Source organism: Vespula vulgaris, chromosome 2 (genome assembly GCF_905475345.1).
Source record: "Vespula vulgaris chromosome 2, iyVesVulg1.1, whole genome shotgun sequence".
NCBI classification, from domain to species: Eukaryota; Metazoa; Arthropoda; class Insecta; order Hymenoptera; family Vespidae; genus Vespula; species Vespula vulgaris.
In genome coordinates this window covers 10,569,600-10,590,757 of record NC_066587.1, presented here as the reverse complement: position 1 = coordinate 10,590,757, position 21,158 = coordinate 10,569,600, and the positions used below count along the sequence as shown (strand labels likewise).

Genomic DNA, 21,158 nt, shown 5'->3' with positions numbered 1-21,158 from the left:
TGAAAGAAAGAAAGAAACGAAAAAAAAAGCGTATCGAGCTAAAAAAAGCAAGGCGTTGTTCGATCATCTTCCTGACTTCTTATTACAAAGCTTCTTACTTTTATACCATAGTTAAATGTTTTCAATGAAGATCGAGTACGTATGCGTACTACATTGATTTGTTATTTATCTACATATGTTAGTATTGGCTTGACCAATAAATAATATTGGAATTTTTATATTTTATATTTAATTGAAAGTTGTAATTGAAAATTATATATTTTTCATAATGAAACTGATGTTGTTATTATTATTCATTTTCAATAATTTGGTATTTGTATTGAATTAATTACAATAAGTAATATCAAAATTCTTATTGAATCCTATAGTTATATGGAACTATAAGTAATAATACGTTTTTTTTTAATTAATATTTCGACATTGTTTATAAATATTTTTCGTAACGAAATATTTTGAATATTTTGATAAATATGTTAAAATGGTTATTAGGTAATAGAATTTTCAATATTTTATGTTTAAATAAATAATACTAATATTTTGTAATGAAAATTCCATCATAATTTATGTACATTTGTCATATTATATTGATTTTGTTATTATTTATTTTCAATAATTCGATGTTTGTATTGGATTGACTAATTAGTAATATCAGTACTTTATTTTTGAATAATCAATATAATATATTATTTATGCATAACAGTATAATATTGGATTGATTAATAAATAATATATTGATATTTTCATATAAAATATTATTGTATGTAAAATATTAAAAATTTCATTATTACTTATTGTCCAATCTAATATGTATATATATATGAAATTAGTCAAAATGAATACTGAAAAGAATATTTTATAATAAGAAATGTATACATGTATACTATTTTAAGTCGAGCTTTCGTCGAATTTCTTTTTTCATAATTCATAAGAGATATAAGTACATAGGAAAGAACATCGATCGATCTACTTTCGTTCAACCAAGAAAAGATTTAACGATGATAGGGGAAGATGCTATAAACGGTATATTATTAATTAAAATCTTAAAAAGAAAATAAAGTAAATTCTAAGAAAAAAGGAAAAAAAACAGATTAATAATTATCTTTCTAATATTGTATAGCTAATCGATTATTTTTTGTTCAACGAAGAATAAGTGAAGAAACGCAGGCGCTACCGATCGAGTCGAGTGGCTCGTAATGACCTCGCATTACGTGATACGTCCCCGAAGCGAGACGCGTTTACGTAAGTGTGAATAAGACGAGCCGCATTCTAAAGTTGATCTATTTACGTCGACACACTGTGCTCTTCGCCGAAAAAGCCCGGCTCACAACCGTGCTTTCTGGCCCACGCGTCTCTTCTTCCTACATAGAACAGTGGTGTTCAAATTATTAGAAATGTTTCCATCGATTTTACATGTAATAATAATAATAATAATAACAGTAATAATAATAATAATAATAACAATAATAATGATGATGATGATGATGATGATGATGATGATGATGATGATGATGATGATGATGATGATGATGATGATGATGATAGTAATGATAATAGTAATGATAATAATATTTCTAAGTTATACTTCTAAAAAGTTATCTTTTAAATAAAGTATTATTACTATATTTATAGTTAATATAATAATGGAAAAATGGTACAGTTTTCATGGAATTTTTATCTAAGAAAAAGGTCGCATCTAAATAATTTGCGCACCACTGCTACAGACGACGAACAGGCGCACGCGCTCGTCTGGCCCGCGAACGGACCTAATTTTATATTCGGAACAAAAACTTCGCTTGGCACTGCCAAGTGGAGCTGCTTACACACCGACACGATATCGACCTTTCGACGGCCTTCGTTCCTCTTTTCTATATCGACGTATATGCGTACAATTTTATATACGGTAATGAACAATATAATAAAGCGTCATTTAGAACAAAAAAAATATAATCATAAGCTCAATTGAGATATCTTTACACTTTATTGATTGCTATAAATAAATGAAATACGACTATAATTTACGTAATTAATATCATTTCTATTTAAATCCAATTTAAATGTCATAAATGTTAACGAGAGTAGCTTTTAAAAAACAGATAATGCATATTTCAATAAATGAGAATGTCCTGTTTAATTTGTAAATGTGATATAAAATACTTGGTAAATAAGTAGCGGATTTAAAAAACTAGTAACATTGTTCTATACCATTGCTCTATTATCATATAGATATCTGTATATAATTAAATCGCATATTTAATTTGTGAAAAATAAATAAAAGAACCTCAAAGAGCAACACGGACGAACTTGAGACGATATGAAAATTTCAACTCGTTGATTAATAAAATCCGTGATTGAATTTCATAATCCGTCTTTATCGATAGCTACAATCTAATACACTGCCCTTATAAATGTTCCTTTCTTCTAAAATTCAAAGTTAATAATTCCAACGATCGACGTTCGATTTAATGTTCTTTTTAGATCTATCCGATCTGTTTAAAATGAAATTAAAATAAAGTTAATTAGAGTATACGTTATTTATTATACGAATAATACCTATTACAAGAATCATATGAATTAATAATTTGAACGATAAATCGATCTTGTCTATCAAGAATCTGGAGTAGTTAACATCCTATTTCTTTAGAATTCTAATAAGTTTTCAATGCGTTTAAACGAACGTTACGCTTGAGAACATTCCATGATTTTTATGTTATTTCTACTGCTTATATACTTTTTTTTTCAAAGTGGAGTTGTGTAAATGATACCAAACGACGTTTCGTCAGAAAGGAAACGTCGTCGTCGTTGTTTTTAACGATGGAAAATTATTCTCGGCAACGAGTCCCGTTCTATTCGAGCTCTCTATTATCGAACGCGCTTCGCGGAAAGTAGTCTTTTCTATAAATGGTAAGAGAACGTAAGTACTTACAAAGCTAAGCTCTCGAATTACAAAGAGAAATATTGGCTCATCCACTAAGATTTCTATCTCTTTCTATCTCTATCGTTCTCCCCCCCCGCCGTCTCTCTCTGTCTACCGATTAAAAGCAATTTCGAATTTGAAACGTTTGCCAAAATACATACTTTTCTTATGATTCAGACTTTTGCATATTTCTACTAAACAGCTGGATCATGTATAACTAGATAGAAAGAGAGAGAAAATTACATTTCGGCGGGCTAATGAAAATACGACGATAATAAATCCATACACGTGGCCAGAAAGAGAAAGAGAGAAAGAGAAAGAGAGAGAAAGAGAGAGAGAGAGAGAGAGAGAGAGAGAGAGAGAGAGGAAGAGAAGGGATGATGAGTAGTATAAAGTAGTGGGGGAGAGAGGTCAAATACTGTACGATCTTTCGCGACTACGTAGAAAATAGAACCTTGCTCCTTCTTTTACTTATTATCGCCATATTCTCTCTCTCTCTCTCTCTTTCGTATATAATATTACGTGGTCGTAGTGAAAAAATATGACCTTGTATTATCGTATTCCCGTTCTAAGTTCACAAATCGAAAAAAAAATAAAGTAAAAATAAAAATAGGAAAGTTACTCGACGTTTGATTTTTATTTTCAGAAAATTGTTTTCACTTTCTTCTGTTCTACCAATCCGACGCTTCTTTAAATTAAATAGCATTCTCCGATATCGATAAATAATTTGAAATATTTCCATTACGTTCTGAACTAATCTTTCTAATTAGTTACTTACGTTTTCGCAATGTGTTATTGTTTTTTGAGGAAAAAGGAAGAAGGAAAAAGGAAGAGAATACGGATTTACTTAAAAAAATTGCACGATCGGACGAATTACGAGGGCACGATATGACGACGTGCGCACGTGCGCTACGTATTGCGTCGTTCTTGCGTCGTACTCAACACATGCACACAGCATATGCGATAGTCGTAAGCCCTCACGCATGTACACACGTACACAGTATTCTGCCATACACGCGCGTGACGCATCACGCGCCAGCCTCGAGCCGCCGAAGCGTATGCCCCTCCTCCTCCTCCACCCTTCGCTCCATCTCTCTCTCTCTCATTCTTTATCGTGGAAACGTCTAGAGTCGCGAGCGAGCGAGCGAGCGAGCGAAATCTCGTACTCACATGCTTCTTTCCTTTACGTAGCGGTATATTCCGAAACTTATGTTTCCCTCTCTCTTCCGTAATAATCCACACACGTACACACCTTTCTTGTGTAGTAATCTTTTCAAAAGAAATATGTTTCCTCTTCGTCTACGAAGATGCCCACTTGGAAGATAACAATCTTTGATAATTATATCCACAGAAAGAGAAAAGATTAAGTTAGGACGAAATTGCACACGTAGTAAAGAAAAAAAGACAAATTTCACATTCCTATCCACACGCGCACTTCGATCGATTATCCACTTCTTTCTTCCGTCTCTCTTTCTATTTCTCTCTCTCTCTCTCTCTCACCCCCTCTCTCTTTTTCTTACGATCGATCGTCACGGTACTTCTTACGTAAAAAATGAAAAAAGATAGAAAATGAAGCGTGGAAAATAAAGATAAAGCGAAGTGGAAGATATCACGATTTTACGATCCTTACTTTTTCGTTCCTATTAACTCCGCGAGAAACACCGAGAGATTTTGAGCGTCATATATGTGTGTATATATATATATATATAATACGTGTATGGATTATGTTCTTTTTCACAATTCTCTTTCCCACACTTGTGTCATTGGTACCCGCGACACACGACATCCACGACTACTGCTGCGAGACTGGAACGCGGGGTAACATCTGCGGACTCTTACATAGAGCGGTGGACGGGACGGCGGCGCCATGTATGCTCGGAGTGGGAGTAGAGATTTGGCTCGGTAGTGGGGGTTGAGCGCTCAGCAGTGGGCTACCCCTCTCGCGACACAGTATCGTCGCGGTGTTCACCGTGGGCAGAGTAGTGGGGAGAGCTAACTGGCAAGGACGCGACGCTTCGGCCGACCGACCGACATATACTATTATACTACTCGTCGCATCGACTTTCCATGAGGTGCAGTTACAAGGAAAAAGAGAAAGAGAGAGAGAGAGAGAGAGTGTCAAGGGTTGTCGTTCGAGATTTTCTTTCTATTTTTAATCTTCTTTCAAATACTTTTCGAAAAAATAAAAAAGGTTACGTTCTCTCTCTCTCTCTCTCTCTCTTTCTCTCTCTCTTTTGAAAGAGATAAAGTCTACAAAGCAAAATAAACAACGAACGATCTTTTTAATCTTCGTAAAAAAGAGAAAAAAAAGTATCATGGAATACTCGACAAGGCAAAAAGTATTTTCGTTTCGTGATAATCCTGGTGTAATAACAGAACGAATCGTCGTGTCTGTCGTGCGCCATACTCGTTATCGAGTACGTATTTATATAGATAGGTACATATCTATACACATATATACGTATGCACACTCGAAAAAAAGCCCAGCAGGTACACGAGAAGACTTATCGAGTTACGATTAAACTGGCGCTGTGAAAAGGCCATCAGCGATATACAGAAGAGGATGCGTTTTTAGCGTATTCGTTCGATAACGCGCCATACGCATTTTTCTTTCAAACGACGCATCTTTTCCCTTAGCGAAATTCTTTTTCGCTTCGAACGAACGAACGTTCGATATCAAGCGAATTCCATCGACGTTACGTTGACCAGCTTATAAACGTTCGTTTCGCCATTGATATCGAATTGTCCGTAAGGAACATGTATGGTTATAGAAACCTCAAGAATTTTCCATCATCGTCGTTGTTCGTTCAGTGAAAACTCGTGAAATTCTCACTTACTTATTCACTCACTCATTCACTCTCTCACTCTCTCTCTCTCTCTCTCTTCTATTTTCCTACTTGCTAATTAACGTAACGTTCAGAATGAATTTTCTAAGAAATTTCCATTAGCTTATCAGGAAGGGATAACGACATTCGTTTTTCTTTAGTATTATTTGATAGAAGTTGCTTGAAATTTCAAAGTGGAAAAGAAAAGAAAAATTTGATCGAAGGAAAGATGAATACTTTGAAGCGACAATGTCAGGGATTCGAGAAGCACCGAGTAATTACCAAGTTGGCTGCTCTTGAGAATTCTACGTGAATTCTATGGATATAATCTCGCGAACGAGAGAAGATATCTGTTGGAAAGGTAACGCTCGACTTTAAGAAAATCTCTTTCGAAATTGGAAGATCCGTAGGTCTTTTGAAAGCTTCGAGAGTATATTGATATCGACGAAACTTGGAACGAAATAAGACGAGATAAATCAGAGAAGAGATAGATAGATAGATAGAGAGAAAGAGAGAGAGAGAGAGAGAGAGAGAGAGGGAGAGAGAGAGAGAGAGGTAGAGAACGGGAAGAATCGACAAGAGGAAATTGCAATATAAAATAGGAAATTGCTTGTCTACGAAACGTTTCCGATATTCTCAATATATTTTTTTTTATTTCGAAGATATAACTCATAATTCATAAAACAAAGTTATTTCTAGTCATCAATACACATGTATATTGCAAGAAAAAAGATTCTTAATGAATTCCAAGAGACAAAATTCGAGGTATGCGAGATCGTAATCTTAATTGGAGTATCAATGAGATAACCGAGAGTATACGAAAAAATAAAATTATCTTTCAACCTGTCGCTCTTGTAAAAAAAGTGTACACACATATATACACATACGTAGTATAGATACGACGCGATGTGTAACAGATCGACTACTGCGTAACGTACTTTTCTTGATAGAAATACTCGTGTTACGTTTCCACAACGTTTTTGCTTGCGCAATTCGCGTGTAACGTGCGCGCGCGCGCGCGCGTACTCTCTGGTGTATAAGATTTCCGTTCGCAAAAGAAACGGCTCCTCCCTTTCTATCTCTCTCTCTCTCTTTCTCTCTCTTTTAACTTATCTGCTATTACGTAAGGAGCAACATAAGACTAATTGTAAAATCAAATCTATATCGCCGGGAGATGCTGCTACTGTCGTATTCGCTTTGGAAACTTGCAGAAACAGAAGAAATATCGATGGATATGTTCGAAAATAAAAAGTGTTTGTATATGGAGATATGTATGTGTCCGTGTAAGTGAACGTGCGTGCAAAACCTCGTGCGTCATTATGCTATTGTAATTTCAAAGAAGTTACAATGTATACATGCATACGATGCAGTTATTATACAAAACGAATGGTATTAAACGTAATCGATCGAAATTTGTTTCTTTCTTGAAAATTTCCATCATCGATCAATTTCGATGTCAAACGATGATATCGTAATCAATTTTATAACACTATCTATAAAGGACTTAATTATAAATTGTTAATCGTTAAGGAGAAAAAAAAAGAAAATGATGATCATGATAAATGCATCACATTCTGCAATGTAGATATACATTACGTATGCATTACGTATGTATATACATATATGTGTGTGTGTGTGTATATCTATATATCTGATCAACTAGATCTTTCTATCGTATTATCATTCGTATATTTTAACCGATTTATGTTTTCGTATATGTGAATATTATTAAAGAATTAGATACGTGTGTAGATAATACACGTTGACCATGATATCAATCTAAATAAACGTAAAACGATAAATAGAAAGCAAACAATGTTGTATTTAAGATATCGATCAATTCAGTTAATAAAGTCTACCACGTTTTCTAAATTCACAACTTGTTTTGATTTATTTTTTGCAATAATTGTTTCGACTCGATTTCGAAGAACTTGATATTATTTCTAAGGTGATATCACATGTAACGCAATACAACGAAGCCCGGACGAGCAATCGCCGTTCATAGTGGTGGCTAGTAGTAGTCGGTTCACTCGATTTCATTCATTTGCCGGATAATCGTCGTGTTCCTGTTTGCTGCCGGCCAACGAGACTGACACGTGCATGCGTGTGCACTATGCATGTATCATCGTTACTTGTGGTAACGCTTCTTTATGTTTTATATATATATATGTGTGTGTGTGTACATATATACATATATAGATATATGTACACATACAAACACGTATATACACGTAAACTTCTAACATTGTGTCGTACTCAAGGTCCAAAGTTCCGGGTACGATACTTTGTTGTTTTTTTCTATAAGCCAAGCTCTCTCCCTCCCCCCTCTTTCATCAACCACCTCTCCTTCTTTTAAACTCATGTTATTCAAGACCATCGAACTCTTGCTTCCACTTACTCGTAGAAAAATAATACGAGTTCGCGAACGAGCATTCGTTTCACCATTAACTTCCGTTTTCTAACGCATGATTTTCCTCTTTCTTTTTTCTTTTTTCTTTTTTTTATTTTTTCACGGTCTATTAATTTCTTTTTTTCCTTTCTTTTCTCTGATAATGGAAGGGTCGAATGATAAGAAGACAGTCCGTGTAGAAGAGAGAGATAAGACGTCACGTTATCATTTGAGTGACTCGCTCAAACGTAATAACCGAGTTTTCGTTGATGCTCTATTTACGAAACTATTTCTACGCATACCTGTGAGGTTTTTCTTCGAATTTCGAAATATTACTGTTGATGTTACGATTAGAGTTTTAAAGTATTGCGTACATTTCCTTCCCAATTTTCGATACATTTACCTGTACAAATAATACATTTATATATGATAGTAATTTATATGCAATACAAATGTATTATTTTTATGCAATTTATATATATTTTATATAAAATTTTTTGTGAAATTTATTATTTTTATTGCATATAAAACTTATTTCGTTTTTCATGCGAATAATGTTTTCTTTACTTATTACGAAAGAATCGTCTTGTTTGTGATTCGATTCATTTCAAAAATTTCGCAAATCATTTTTTTAACATTTAATAAATAAAAATATTGTATTTAAATCTTCATATTACGTGCAATTGACGAACATTAAAAAAGAGAATTTACATAAAACAAAACAGAATGATAATAATAATGATAAATAAATTTGTCTTGTAATACGATAATTGATAATTACAATTTATCTTGGCGAAGTTCTTTAAATAAATTCTCCAAATCTGGCGGGAAATTCAAAAGTAAGTTCTCGAACACGAGGCATGAGCTTCGATCGGTTCTCGTACTATTGGCCACGGTCATTGCGAGACCTTCCTTCGTGCGTATAACAGAGACAGAGAGATAGAGAGAGAAAGAGATGATGGGGGGGGGGGAGGGGAGGAGGAGGAAATGAGAACTCTCAACTACCGAACGAGTTCGAGCGTAAACGCGTCTACGTCTGCTGAATCCAATTACGCAATGTTGCAATTGCAGGCGCCATGGAATAAGTAGAACCTATATTTATACATAGAGTATATCGTTAACAAGATATCCAACTTTTTGAATTGTCAGAAAATTTTCAAACGAAGTTATGAAACTCCGAAAAAAGAAACGCACAATTCGTATTTCGACATTTTTCAATTCTTATTACAAATAATAAAATGTTTTTAATTTCTTTACTGAGAAAATTAATGAATTATATATTTAACTAATAAAAAATATTAATTAATTATTTGTTTCTCATTTCTACTATATTATATTTTCTAATTTATTGATTTATTGAAAACTGTTTTATCCGTACTAGTTTTTGTTTTGTTTAGATAAATAATAAAAATTTTATACATTTCTGATCAAAAATTTTTCTGAATAACAAGTTAAAGTTAAATAGAGTATTAAAAGAATACCATGTAGGCATAGGGACTTACAAGATTAGTTTTATAAAATTTCACACTAACATACACTTGTTTTTTCTTTGTCTCATTATTCCTTGATATAATCAAATATTCGTTCGTAATAATCAAAAAGGAATTCTCGACTTTTCCTTATGTCTCTTTTGATTGTGTCTCCATTAATATCTTTTGTCCTTCGACTCTTTTGATAAGTTCTTACGTAACGATTATGATTTTCTCAACGTGACGATGCGATCGTTCCGTTTAGAAACGATAATGTTATTACCACGCAATAAAGTCAAAGATTTATCAAGATTTTTCTAATAAGCAAGTTTTTTATTTTCTTCGAAAAAAAAGTAAAGAAAAAAAAAAGAAAAAAATTAAGAATCATTGCTTAACTCGAAGTAGAAACAGGATCTCTAACCAGCGTTTGTCGATCAATGATAAATGAACTTGCGGCATGATCGAGTAATTTAATGTTTATTTGACTTAGATCGCCATGCATTCACGAACGAGTTACAATACAAATAAAAGATCGTCTCACGAGATGCGAACTTTTATATTTAATCCTCATTTTTTTATCTGCCATTGATAAATATTCCTAAACGATTTATTGTTTCATTTTTTTTCTTTTTTCTGTTTGTTTTTTCCCATATATCGTTAGCAAATAATAAAATATAATATAACGTAAACATGCTCATACGTAGAACTGATATTCTATTCTAATCGATCCGCGCGATATCATTGAAAATTTTTAACGATAATGATAACGAAACTCGTTGGGTTCAAGATATACGAATGGATTTGAGACGTAGAATGATTACAACGAGAACTAAATTAAATTAAGCCTAAATTAAACTTTTTATGAGTTATACTTACGATTAGATTTAGATGAATTATGCCTAATTATTAGCAATTTTTACTATTTCTGATTTTCTTTAAACGAAGTTTTATAGAACTATAGACGCTGTAATGAAATAAAAGAATATATATAAGGAAGAAAAAAAATATTCTCGTTAATATGAGAATGAGTATGTCGAATGAGCTCGTACAAAATTCTTCTCTCGGCAATAATCGATATGTTGTCGATTGACCTTCGAACAATGAAATATTGCGCACGTACTCGTGCCAGTCCAATGCGTCCAAGGTCTAACGAATAGTAGGCCGCAACGCGCGATACCGTTTTAATAGTAGTTGGCTGCGCTCGTCCATACCTTTTTCTTCTATCTCTATTTATCTATCTATCTATTTATTCATCTCTTTCTATTTCCTTTCTTTCCCCCTCTCTCTCTCTCTCTTTATCTTTTTTCAATTTACCATTTTTTTACAGTATGAGAACGTAGTAATTTTTTTGTCGAACAAGAAAGTGCAGAAAGAAATATTTTTTCATTTATTTTTTAGATCTTTCATTTGTATGACTTTTTGTTATTTTCTTAATTTCCGATACGAAGATTACGTTATTGAATAGTTCAAGATATCGATTTCGGTGCTAGGTTTGTGCAGAATAATGAACCAATATATGAGTCTACGTAATAAATACGCAGTTTGAACAGAAGCGACTTCTTATTAAATGATAAAATTATACTCTTCTCTCTCTCTCTCTCTTTCTCTCTCTCTTTTAACTCTGTTCGTTATCGATAAAGCGACTCAATGAGATTAAATTTTCCTTTCTTTATCACTTATACTGGCATATTATATATGTCTTATTTACACCTCTCTGTATAATCGCTATAATAAATGTATTAGAAAAGATAAGTACGCGTGCACTTATAATATTGACTGGACTTCGCACAAGAAATTTTGTAGATAAATAAAACGAGCTAGATATTCGAGATAAATATATGAATATTTCTTTAACTTTTGACCCTTTTTTAAATAGATATAGTAAAATGTGAATATCAAAATTATGTACATTCATTAGTTATTATTATTAAAAATTATTAATGGAGATTATTTCTATTGTGAAATAAATATTGAATGAAATAAGTATATATTTATATATCTGAATGTTTTTTGATCTTGAAAGTTTAAAGGTTTAGATCTCAAAAAATCTTCTATCTCCTCACCACAATATTAATTGTCAGTTTATATTTGAAGATTAATGTTTACTAAGTATAAGTTATACTATACTGTGATATGATATGGTACACACATACACACACACACGACATAATTCTATGTATATTATTATATCATATATTATACTGTTATATAATTTTCATATAATATAATTTTTGTTTAAGTCACGAAAATTGGGTCATAGAGAGTAAATTTAATTAGAAAAGAAATAAATTCACATACTCATGAATTGAAACACATTCACTTTCTAACGTATTCACGAAAAATCGCATTCTCTTAGCTAACCTTGAAGTAGAGCGCTCGTTTGCGTCGATCCAGCATTCATTAAACGCAACGACATAATCGCTCCATCGTGTAACGTCAGCGCATTTTACACCGTTACGTTACGAGAAATGTATGTGCATGTGTCTCTATGTGTGCACCCCTCTTTTAGCATAACATCGTGTCCGTGCCAATAAGCCGAAGTGCATCGCGCCACTCTCCATTAAATTTTTCTATTCAAACGAGAACGCGCGACCACATCGACCAATTAACGATACACATCGCAAACTAATCTTGTTTTCTTTATTAGTGTTGTCATTTGATTAGAATAATTCCCTCGGATTAAAATAGACATTTTTTTCTCAAATTTTTTATACTCGTGAAGTTATATACGATGAAGTATGATCTTCTAACACTAGATTTGCAGGATCTATCGATTTGACGGATTTCAGGTTTCATACTTAGTACATTATCACTTTTAAGCATATCATTTATGTCGATTTTGATTGATATGATATGAATTAATAACAAAAAAATTATTTTTCTTTTCTTAACATAACTGTCAATTCGACGGATTTCAGATTTTATGCTGAAAATTACAGAAATTATAAATATTATTTTTTAGCAATTTATATTGACTTCAATTCATACAATGATATGAACTAAAAAACTGAATTATGACGCACTCGTCAATTTGACTTTTTTCAGATTTTATACTTAAAATTACAAAAATTATAAATATTACTTCTTTTTCTGCAATTTATGTTGAATATGATTAATATAATGATATGAATGAAAAAAAGAAATAACATTTTAATATACCTGTCAACCCGAACTAGGTTTTAATAAAAATTTATAATTAATGTTTGTAAATCTAGTGTTACAAAAGATCATTGAAAGAAGAAGAAAGATGAAAGGCAATAGAAGACTGCCAAAACACGAGATGTGCCAATCGACGCGTTCCTTCGTGGACTGCCAGCTCACCTTCCGCGCTACCGTTTTAAATTAAGGTACGTCTTCAAATGTCACGAGTACGCATTCCGTTTCGCGACGCTTCTTGTCGCGAGATTCTAAAACGTCGTCACTCTCGTCTCTATCGCTCTTTTTGTTATCAAAGCTAAGACTTAAGATTTAATCGTAAGATAGCAAGTCATTAATCACATTTTTATCGTTTCCTTTTCATCTTTTATCAAAGTTTTTCGATTTTTTTTATTTTTTCTATTACCTTGTTGTCGTTTTCAGTCAATAGCGTTCTTCCTTTCGTCGATTCCGTACTCTTTGATCGATCTGTACAAAAAATAATAAATAGTATTAATTTATAATTATAAATATAGATATATAATAAATTATATATATAAATGTTATATCTAAATAAACAAAAATATATTTAATATTTTTTATAAATATTTATTACTGATAATTTTAATACAAAATTTTGCTTCGAAAAATGTCTAACATTAAAAGATTAAATTATAAATCTTAGTGATCAATAGAACGAATTAGAGATGATAATTAGTTGAGTAATCGTAGGTTTTCAGTAAATACGATCGCACAATAATTATCATTATAAAAAAAAGTGAACGAAAGGAGAGAGGAGGAAAATTCGATTGGTCACGTATGATCCACGAGATTATATGATTGGATCACGACGATCTATAAATTCCCGAGTAGAAGTCCTATCGCATTTAATTTCTTTTTCTAAAAGATAAGAGAAGCTTGAAAAAATTGTCGAGCATTTGCTTGTTGCTTCGAACGATAGGAAAACAAACAATAATCGGTCGTGTCTGATTTATTTTGAAAAAATCTTTCGTCCGTATTTTTATATTTTTCTATTTTTTGTTTCATTTAACAAGATTAAGAAAATGGAAAAAATTGTTCGATCTCGTCTTCCTATTCTATTAATAACAAAAAAAAAAAAAAACCAGATACGAAGATCGTAACGAAGAAAATTCATCAAACATTCTACCACTTTTTAACGAAACTAACAAGACAAATCGCTTTCACCACTGAATGAGAAAGATCGTGTGATCCTTTATCCTAATCTAGATTAAAACTTAATCTAAACCTAGACTTGTTCCAGATACAACTGCCAAGGTTTGCGCATGCTCTTCTAACGCGATCTTATAGCGTGTTAATGAAAGTTGTCGAGCCGTATATGTAATGAAACTTTTAACGTGAAACGAGTTTCTTTATTTCTCTCTCTTCCTCTTGTCTAGTTAGCGGTAAAATGGAATGGGACAACACGAGATGGAAAATTGGATCAAATGCGACGATAATCTTGATTGGAATTTTTTAATCAGACAATTTAACTTCCTACATATGAACTGTAACACGAGTCCTATAAAAGAAACTAATAAAGAAGTAATTCGTATGAATAATTTATGATTCTGTGAAAAACAATATCTTTTTAATAAAATTCTTTATTGATTTGTGAATCGTTATTTTTTTTTATCGTGTTATATTCAACTTATATAGGAGTATATAATATTGACTACTAATATACACGAACGTTCTCTCGAGGATCACGAACGTATTCCGTACAACACGGCGTACCTCTGATAAGAGGAATCCTTTAAAACTCACATGTCAATACGCTGCGATTATCCGAACGTTATCGCTCGTTCTTGCGATAATATGTTACATACAGGAAACATTTGAGTGGTTAGCTGGTGTGTTTTTTTTTTCTTCTTTTACTTTTTTGTATTTATTTATTTTTTACTTGGAAGTAAACAAAGAATAACGTAAATTAAAAAATGACTAGAAGTTGAAATGTAGACATAAATATTATAATAGTATATTATAATTATAAGAAAATAACAAATTCTAATTGTAATAAATAAAATCAATTTGACATCTACATTGCAATATCAAAGAACTATACAAAATTTTCATTATTTTCAATGACAAATTAAAACGCGCATATAATCGATCGATTCGATTCGATCTTAACGATCTTTCAAATGAAATTGACTGTTCGTTTAATAGCAGTAATTTTCTTTCTTCTCATTCGATCGAATAACGACACGTATCGATGTTGAACATTGAATAGATTGGAAACAGGAGGTACGTTGACTTTCTACCATCGATCAGAAGGTCAGCCTACTCAGTGGCTGACCTTCGTTGTCTCGATCAAACGAATTCCGAAGATTTCTTTCGATTCTAAGATTTCTTTTTTCTAGCACTCTCCTCGCTCTAATGCCATATCTGAAAATTTTTTAATCAGCTCGTAAAATTTTCTAGAAACGTAGAAAGTTGCTCGTTTCAATGAGATAATATAAATAAAAAAAGGAAAAAAGGAGAAAAAGAAAAGATTATGAAACGTAACAAATCGACTCGTAATCAGAGCACATTTTCAAGATTCGCGAAAGGGAGAAGCCAGAAGAAAAAAATTTTCGATAAGAGGAACGTTTAAACGGAACGAGGGTAATTTTGAGGGTCGTTAGTGGGAGATTGGAGCACAGGATGATAAAAAGGTAGAGAGATAGACGTATTGATCGTGCTGAAAACATTTTCCCTTTTTCCTCTCTCTCTATCTCTTTTTCTTTCTCTTCCTAAAGCTCTCAAAATGCTCATCTTATCAAAGAAAGTCATCATACTGTCTCTCTCTCTCTCTCTTTCTTTTCTCGCCCTATTTGGAAGATACAAACTAACACACGTCTGAGAAGAGTTAGATTCTCAAGGACACATGCATTGTAGCTTAAATGAAAAAAGGATAAAAGATGAGACTAAAATAAATACACTATTTTAAGGAATCGACCGATCGGTTGTGCCTGTTCTCTCTTTTTTACGTAAAGAGACAAATAGAAAATAGTTAGAGAATAGTATTTGGATTTATTCGCATTATTGTTCTTCGAAAGTTAATTCTGCAAAATATACTGTGAAGCTTGCAAGTGCTCGATACACTCGGAATAATTGACTAATAAGCAAATGATCCATTACATAAATCAAACCTCTCTCTCTCTCTCTCTCTCTCTCTCTCTCTCTCTCTTTGACTCATTCATGTTTATCCTTGTATCAACTAAGTATTTATTTTTCCTTATACAGTGTTGCCATCAGCATTATTAATTGATTCTTTGTGACACATAAAATCGTAATAACGACGAATTAATTAATATGAATAAATTAATACAAATGAAGATTTACTGAAGATTTCTTAATCTTTTTAATATTACTAATTCTGTAAATGAAAACTGTAAGTGCCGATAAATATCTTGATGATAAGATATCTATAATAATCGTATATACATGATTCTTAAAATGGTAATAATTTCTAATTATTGAAATTTGCAATGTTATCGATATTAGGATGGAATGTTAAAAATAGAACGATAAATAATACAAATAAGTTCTTTATATAGAGCTGTGTCAGAAAACTAGATCATATTCTGAACCTAGGGCATTTATAAGACGGTTGGAAAAACTCAGATCAATATCAAGCACGAATTGGCACGTTACGTTGCGAAGATCGACCCATGACTCAGTGTGGACCCGCCCGTATTTTAATACGTACATACATACATACATACATACATACATACATCGTACACACGCATATACACACACACACACATATTTATGAATACAATGAATTTCCAATCAATTCATAAGTTCCTACATTAATGTCCATTGCTCCGAAAATTAAAAAGAATTCTTTATCGTTTCGTGAAAAATCGATGAAAAATCACTTCGAATTCGAATAATTTTATTCTATATTTTTCGCGTGAAGAGTAATTGAATTTCAGTGTATAATTTAAAATGAATTTTTTTTTTAAATCTCGTTTCCGATTTAGCGAAGTAGATTTTTTTGGGAGAATTTTTTGTCGAATGTTGAGAAAAGGATAAAAATAGTATCAACTTTGTTTCGTCATGTTCTGAATTTTAACTTTCTCGAGATGCGTTGTTGCCAGTGAAAACGAAGAAGATGAAAAACAGGACGAAAGAGAAAAAGAGAAAGAAAAAGAAGAAAAAGAAGAAAAAAAAGAAGAAAAAGAGGAAGAAGAAGAAGATGAAGATGAGAAGACAGCATGCATGAGAGACAAGACGTTTATTTATTTACGCGGCCACGCGAGCTCGCTACGTCATAGTTGCCACGTAGGAGAGAAGCCACGCCGAGAGTTAAACTACTGAAAGAGCTAAAATTAATTCCGCGCCCGGTAGATTAGGAAGGCACTCGCTAGGTTTCCCCTCGACCACTATTCACATTATCCTCCGTTGTCCAAAGTAATACGGTTATAAAAAAGAACTACGCATCCTTTATTTTACGTACCATTCAAAAGAGTTCTCGTTTATTTATTAATTTTTAATTTTTTTGTTCAATTTCTTTTCACAATAAATTTTTCATGTATTTTCGATTATCAATCAATTTTATCGACTTATTTTATGATACATTATTTCTAGAATTTATTTAAACATTTCGACGTTTATTTATTTATTTTTTCATTTTACAATATTTTTCAGAACAAATCTTTTATTTATTTTCAATTGTCAATTAATTCTATGAGTGATATATACATTATTTCTAGAATTTGCTGATAATGAAAAATCGATTTTCATCTCAACTAACGAGTTACAAGCTACTTTCTTTTTTATTAATTGACGAACTAAGCTAAAGATAAGGACAATCGAGTCCGATTCTGATTATATTCGGTGAACTCTAAAGTAACGAGTGAAAGCTAGCGGGGCGTTGAAAAAAAAAGTTAATGTAGTTATAAAGCCGGAAAACTTTCCTCGAACGGTCGCCGCTTTTTATGCTGCTTCCTTTCCCTCGTTAGTTAGATCTCGATCGTTAATGATCACAGTAGCCCGATAAATCCGGATCTAGAATATCTTTTTTTCTTACTTCTTTCGAATTCGTGTCTCGAGAAGAACCTTCTACAGGGACTTGATGTAGCAAGCGAAAACTAAGATAAAGTAAAAAAGAGAGAGAGAGAGAGAGAGAGAGAGACAGGGGGAAAGAGAGAGAACCAACCAATCACAACGTCTTGTATAACTCGTACGGGCACTGATTGGAACGGGCGTGGGAGTATCGAATCGATTAGACCGCCGATCGATTCTCGTGCAAAGTGCTCTCTCTCTCTCTCTCTCCCTCTCTCTCACTCTTTCTTCTTCGACTGTTCCATCTCTTTCTCGTGTTCAGGAAACATTCGACTATTGTTCCACTTTCAATGATTTCCGTGCTTTCTTCCGGCGTTTTCAATAATTTTGTCGACTTTCGTCATTCGTCCGATTATATTTAATTTTTGTTTTTTCTTCTCGTCCTTTTTTTTTGAAAAAAAAAGAAACGATACGTAATTATAACATTAATTATTTCACGCAAACAATGTAAGTACGCATATAAATGTACTAGTATATATACATGCATAAATACATATGTGTATATAAAATAACACGCGAGAAGACGTATTACGCGGTCGCACGTAATTGTCGTAATCGTCATTGTCTCGTATATTCTCTATTCATATTCTCTAAGTAACATATAACGAGTACGCAAGGTCTCGGTATCTTCTTCGAGCACGCTCGTATTTATTAGCTACGTTAAAATATACCTCGAATACGACTTTCCGCCTTGACAAAAGCAAAATATTATTATATCTTTCCTCTTCCTGTTCCTTTTCATACCAATGAGATAAGATTCCTCGTGATATTCTTTCCTCTTTCTTTTACAAGTTATTTATATGATTTTATATAAAAATTAAAATATGAAAATCATTAAATACACATGTAGAATCCGTATAAATGACGAAAATATAAAGATTAGGTAGAAAAAAAGAAATAGAAAAAACAAAAATGGATGCTCACTGTTATTGTTACAAGAAAAAACATTTCTTTCCTTGTCTTCAAACGAACAAAGCCGATTTCAAATCCGATCGATATATATATATATATATATATCAATTTGCAATTTGCAATGTTTCGTCGCTTATACGTTACGAAATGTGTGCGCGCAGCTGTCCTACGATATATTTAAGCGTACCGCCACCAGTAACGACGACGACAGCCTATTGGTGAATTAACCGGAATCTGGGCCAGTTACGACACCTGTCGGACGGACACAAAAGAGAAAAAGAGATAGAGATAGAGATAGACATAGAGATAGAGAAAGAGAAAGAAAGAGAGAGAGAGAGAGAGAAGACGCGAAAGAGCCTTCGAGTGTTGTAAATCATGCGACATGCCGATGCCAAATATAAATCTTTTATGGCTCATTTTACGCGCACTCACGAAATATTAGCACTGTCTTTCCTAAAATTTTCTTTCACGCCATCATGATTCATACCAGCTTTTATCGACTTTGTGAGCGGTCATTTTGTCAACAAATAGATTAGATTTATGAACGTTGAGAAAGAAATAGGGGAGAGAGAGAGAAAGGAGAGTTTCTTTTTTATCTTTTTCATAATAATATTATTTATCGTATTTAACAATTACGATATACCATAATAATAAATACATCTCGAAAATTCAGATACAATAATATTCTAATATAACACCCTCGTTTCTAAGTTTATATTTAAATTTTTAAAGAGACGAAGAGAAAAGTAACACCGCTTAAACGAAAGATATATGTATATATGCAAATATAAGGACGATTCATTGGCCTTGGGAAATAGAGATAGATATATAACTATCAACGACGTTTATCCTTTCGTAATTTCTAATGATTTCTTTTCTATAAATCAAAATTAATTCCTAATAATTAAATTCCTAAAAACCTAAATCCAATCTCGAGTAAATCGAGAAAGTTATTTTGACATAATTCTTATGGATTTAGTCGTTTTTCCTCTTTTTTTTTTTAAAGGAGCATCTTCATTAGGATAAATGTGTAACATATTTCTAACACGAAAGATTCGAATAAAAAGATGAAAACGAGAGAGTGATCGTATGCATTATCACGAAATGATTGCAAAATACTAAACGTATACTCTAATTACTATACTTATACGTTTAATATAAAGCTGATCGCATATAAACGAAATCAAAATCTAAACAAAGCAAGATAACAATCTCATTAATTAATCATTTTCATATTTTCTTTTTTTTTCATAAGACGAAAGAAACAAAGATATAAACGAAAATGGAAGAGAGACAGAGAGAGGAGATGAAAAAGAATCATCATGCTTGTGACACGTACATTTCTTTTCGTCTAATCATTCTCCGTGTTCTACACTTTTAATTCTTTCTCTCTCTTTCTCTCTTTTTTGTGGTTAAACCTAGCATTAGGGAACACGCACTCACACATACACACATGAGATGTACCTACGGCAATCAAATATCATGTAACGTACTTACATACCCCTGTACTCGATACGTTCACATCAACAAACAAACACACACACATACACTTCGTGGCACGTTACGCTAGCCCTAAAAGGATAGTGCTTTCCTTGGAAACTCGAGCACGCACGTACATACACACAAATGCACATGCTCGCTCTTACAGGCTTACGTACGTGTATCTTATACTTTCTCCATATGCAAACTTGAAGACGTGTAGAAGCGTAGAACAGGATGCACAGTAAAATATATATATATATAATATGTCTGTATGCTATATATATATATGTAATGCGTATATATATCTCCTTGATGGAACAGTTATATGACTAGAGAATTTACGACGTATCGACGAAGGAAGGAACGATTATCATGAAACTATTATACGATCGCCTCTTCCCAGAGAACTCGCTCGGGAAACGCGTTATGAGAGAGATCGGAAAACGAGAAAAGTGAGAGAACGCGCAACTCCGATGTACCAGCAGAGACTGGCGGCTTCCCCTCGGACTCACCGAGTGGTAGCCGGTATAGTGGAAAAGAGACGTATATACATACAGCTACGATGCTAACCGTATATCGTTGTGTGCTATATAACTACTACCACCACCACCACTGCCCCACCACTGCCACCACACCACTACACCACTATTCCAGCAGTAGCAGTAGCGAAGCAGGTCTACTATCGTCGTTACTAACACTTACAAACAACGTCGTGTCGTCCCTGCGCTATGTGTATTTCTCCTAAGAGGACGGTAGAGGGGAGTACCGAAAGAAACCTGGTGGAGGTAGGTTGGTTAGCATAGTGGGGGAAGAGAACTTGGAGGAGAAACTATCAGGTCGCACGCTCTGCATGTGACGTAACTCGAGTCATCCTGGATGTGTCGTGCGCCAGCGCAAGAGTGAAAGAAAGAGAAGGGAAGAGAGAGAGGGAAGGAGGGAGAGAGAGAGAGCTGAGT

At 33.0% G+C, this 21,158-nt stretch overlaps 1 protein-coding gene and 1 long non-coding RNA gene across 7 annotated transcripts in view; one reads left to right on the top strand and one right to left on the bottom strand.

Annotated features, from left to right (window-relative positions):
* Positions 1-20,726, bottom strand: part of LOC127072637 (protein Tob1) — a 42,148-nt gene extending 21,422 nt beyond the window's left edge. The window contains exons 1-2 of one of the 5 annotated variants that reach the window (XM_051013182.1): positions 20,379-20,726; positions 13,160-13,221 (exon numbers count right to left, since the gene is read on the bottom strand). The gene's annotated coding sequence lies outside the window, so the exon portion shown is untranslated. The other 4 variants (XM_051013184.1, XM_051013181.1, XM_051013183.1 and 1 more) reach the window with 4 other exon arrangements.
* LOC127072646 (uncharacterized) lies at positions 4,805-14,312 on the top strand. Of its 2 annotated transcripts, none has more exons than XR_007785562.1 (3): positions 4,805-4,986; positions 12,813-12,944; positions 13,788-14,312. It is a non-coding gene; the product is annotated as an uncharacterized LOC127072646 (long non-coding RNA). The 2 variants fall into 2 exon arrangements; XR_007785563.1 differs by having other exon boundaries at positions 4,808-4,986; positions 14,151-14,312.
* Positions 20,727-21,158: the final 432 nt, after the last annotated feature.